Here is a 4,177-nt window from a genome sequence, read left to right as displayed (position 1 = left end):
GCTTCTCATTCACGCACAGGATGGTGTGGAGGTGGTGTGAGACGCAGGGACTGGGGAAGTCCAGGCCCCCCCGGGTCCACGCCGGTATCACTGACTCTCACTCCATTGCATTCCCAATGCTGGCGGCAGCAGCAGGACTTCTGTATCAGCTTTAGCACGTGGCCATATTTTTAGGGCTCCAAATGGTGCATGTGGTTTGAGAGTTAAAGGGGTGAACAAAGCAGAACAGGGAGCTCGACTTTGAGTTTCTTGTAGAAAATCCTTGCTTGCTGGCTGCCAATGTCAGTGCCTCCTGCCTGGCTTTGCTGGCAGCCAGACTGACCTTCTGGGCTTTGTTTGCTTCTGCTGCTTCCTTCTTTGAGAGGAGCCCCTGCCCACCCTCTCTGACCCAAATTCTAACTACTCTTAAGATCGCAGCCAAGTTTCTCATTTTTCCCCTCAGTAAATGTTCCTTGTTGAAGGAGAGCTTGGAGTCCACCCAAAGGTCTGTCCATTCTGTTTCTCTTTTTGCTTCTGGAGAAGCCAACAGCACCATCCCCTCAAAATGACACAGGGTGTCCCTGAAACCGAAATGCTAGCTTTCACTAGTCAAAGGTATTTACTGCTGCCTGACAGACCATACCTATACCCAGTGACTTCAGTTAACAAGTTTATCAGTTCAGCTGGGTGTCCTTCTGTGCCACTCAAAGTGGCTGGGGTCACCTACGACGCTGCATTTGCTGGGGAACGCCCAGGTCGTGAACTCCCAGGAGGTTACCTGACCCTTGCATAGCCTTCTCTCCTCTGGAGTTCGGCATGAGCATCCTCAAAGCCAGGAGGGTTCGAGAGGCAGTGTCCTATCCCATGTGGACAAGCCCCAGGGTGCCAGGACTCATCCGGCTGCTGCTTGTACTATGCTCGTGTTCCACTGGTCAAAGCAAGTTGAGGGGCCAATCCCAGAGTTCGTATCAGAAAGGACTGCACTAGAACGTGGTTAAGGAGATGCCTGGTTCCCTGGGGCCTTTGTGCGCAGGCTGCTCTGATGACTTTCCCTTCTGAGGGTTTTGACGCAGTTGAAACAATAAGCGTTGGCCTGGCTTCAGGATTTAGTTGATTCGGATGAAGACATCATGAAAAAAATGTTCTTTTCTACAATTTCCTGCTCTCTTCTGTCCCCAGATGCAACACAGCACAAAGAGCCAGCCCTCTCCCAAAGGCTTCTCACAGCTGGAGTTGATGGCCATGTGTTGCAAACTCCCTCAGGGGCGCTTTTGGGGGCTTTATTAGGCTCCAGTTCTGCCATGGAGGAGCTTCCAATCAATATTATAATCATAATTTTTTGTCATTTTGCCTTTCATCTGAAATGAACCTTCAGAAGCATCTAGGATTCTTCTCTGCTGCCCCACCACTGCCATTTTACAGAATCACTTTGAAGTTCTCCAGCTGTTTGGTTGCAGCCCCAATTGGAGTACTCACCCTCACTCCTGTCCCCGCCTGTCATGAGCATCTTTGGATCCAAATGCACTGAAACTACTTGCTCCACCACAAACATTCAACAGCACTTTCTGACTTATTGTTGCAACATCTTCAAGTCCAGGGGTGGAAAGCACTGGGCAAACAGGTGACCTGTCCAAAGTCCAGTAGCTACTGAGCAAGAGAACCAGGACCAGAACCCAGACATGGACTAGAAATCCCCTCTTCTTCCCTGAAAAGGCAGTACATGAAGTTAGTAAAACATTCAAATATTTCTAATGGATGATTAGTGAAAGTCGAGTCTTCCTGTGAGGCAGATCTCCAGCCCAGACATTGTCCAAAAGCTGTCCGCTCTAACAGTTTTCTGTCCCTATTTTCAGAGATGCTTTATGCATCTATAATCATGTTCACATAGTTGCCATAAAAAATGTTCTCGAATCATGACATGCTCCACATGCTGCTCTACAGGCTGCTGTCTTCCCTCTGTGACACAGCTTGGACCAAACCCCACATCTCCAAGTGTATTAACCTCCATTTCTCCAACAGCTGCACTGAAATTCCACATCGGGAGAAGCGGACACCTACCAGCCCAACAGTCATGGACACTTTCTCTTGCTCATCTCTCCCTGCCTGCAGCTATATCAGTCTTCAGTAATAACAGTGCACAGTAACTTGGAAAGAGGAGTGGACAGAAGGAAGGAGAAGCCACAGGAGTAATGGAGAAAATCATAGCTACCCAAATAATCAACCAGTCACAGTCCACAATTTCTTCTTCTAATATGGCTTTAAGATTCTCAAGTAATTGGCTTTTGAGACAAATTTAAATTGCTTCATTTCCAACATTCATTTTGACCACAACATCCAAGAGCAATCAATCCATCTGCTAATCAATAAATAACATGCTGGTGTAAGAAAGGCAACCCAGCACAAAACCAATATTGTCAGCAACCCAGAACAACTCTAATTTCCTGACAGAAATCAATGCATGGCAAAAATCATGATTATTGTAAATATTTATAGTTCTAAAAGGAAAAGCTCATCAGTGCAGCTTTTTAAGCAGCTCATTTCCAAACTAAAGATTCTGGTGTGCAGGTCGACCCCCAGAACCTGCCCACTCCCCACTTATCTTGTGGGGTAGATGCGGTGGGAGCACAGCAATAACTTTATGACTGTGCGGGACTGGCTCTGTCGCAGGCTTGGTGGGTACTCTGAGGATGTTTTTAGAAAGTGATGTGGTAAAAGGGAAAACACTGAGGACAGAGAGGTGACTGCCACTCTGGTGTTCTTGCTGTTTGGTATCAGACAGCCACACAACCTCTCTGAATATTGCTTTTTCTCATCTGTCCAATTTAACCTCCCAGGTTGTGAGGATAAGATGGATAAAAGAGAACTTTGAACGTTATGTTTAATAAGGTCACAAATTTAAGGTGTTACAAGGACTCCTTATTTCTTAAGAACAGGATTAAGGATCCCCAGAGATTGGTAGAGTCCTCCTAAAGCTTATTGGCCAGGAGTATTTTACGACTAAAAAATAAGTCACAATGGAATTAAATGTATCCATTCAATATTACTTAGCTGTAGGCATTTGGAAACAAAGATAAGGAAGCCCTGTAAGGACTGCGGTCTAGCAGAGGTCTGGGCAGACAGGTAAATGCTCCTGGGCTTGGGGGCGGGGCAAGGCTAGGACGACCTTGAGCTGCCGGAGGCAGGTCTGAGCACTTGAAAGTTTGAAATTGAGCAGCAACTGGGCGTGGTTATTCCAGGAAAAGCCTCAGAACTGGCAAAGACTAACGTTTCAGAACCATAAAAACAAATCAGTGTGTTTCAACCTTCAACCACCGAAGTCTGCCTTTATTATTTTTGTTATGTCCCCATGTTATGTATACCATTTTAAGTTGAATTTGTAAACGCGAATAAGTTTTTAAAAACATGAGTTTCTACTGTTATCATAAAAATCATTTATTATCGACAGTTTATTCTTTAACTGTCTCAGCTCTAGTTTCTGAGACAAAAGGGGTGACAGAGTCATAGAGGTAAGCGATTTGGATAAATTAATGACAGGAGTAGATACTACGTTGAAAATAAAGTGACTTAGGAGGGTGGCTTTAGTTACAGAGGGACCCTTGGAGATGTTATCTGAGCCAGAGACTGGAGTGAGTTAGAGGCTAACCACCTTAGCAACAAGAAAAGTAAAAAGGTCATTTAATTTCAGCCCCGCGTGGCTGCCCTTTTGCAAAAGCAGGGCGCGATCACACTCAACTGAAACTTTCTGCAAGACGAAAAGAGATGGGGACACTCCATGCTGTCCAATCCTATCTGCATCAACTAGAACCCAGCTGGACACCCCGCTTTGCGTGACAGCACTGCAAGTTGTGGGACGCACGCTTAGCCACCCCCGCGAAGAATCCGTAAACCGAGACCAAGGCAAGACAGCTTGCTGCCCACATTAGCGAGACAGCCCTGGGACCAAAGCCCAAGTTCACTTCTTCGTCCAGCCCGGCGCCCCACAACCAGCCGCAGTTCCGAGGCGAGCCGGCAGGTGCCAGGCACAACCCGGAAGACTCCCAGTCGAGTCCCGGGCGTGGCTCAAAACGCGGAACCGCGAAACTTCTGAACCCGACACTGAGAAAGAGCGCCGGGCGCGAGCATGCGCAGTGGCGGGCTCGGTGCTGAGGGACGCCCCCCTCTCCCGCGGCGGACGTCGATACGCAGGCGTCGGAGCCCC

The sequence above is a fragment of the Fukomys damarensis genome, unplaced genomic scaffold, assembly GCF_012274545.1.
Source record: "Fukomys damarensis isolate Sample0158 unplaced genomic scaffold, DMR_v1.0_HiC HiC_scaffold_5, whole genome shotgun sequence".
Lineage (NCBI taxonomy): Eukaryota > Metazoa > Chordata > Mammalia > Rodentia > Bathyergidae > Fukomys > Fukomys damarensis.
Note: the sequence above shows the minus strand (reverse complement) of the source record.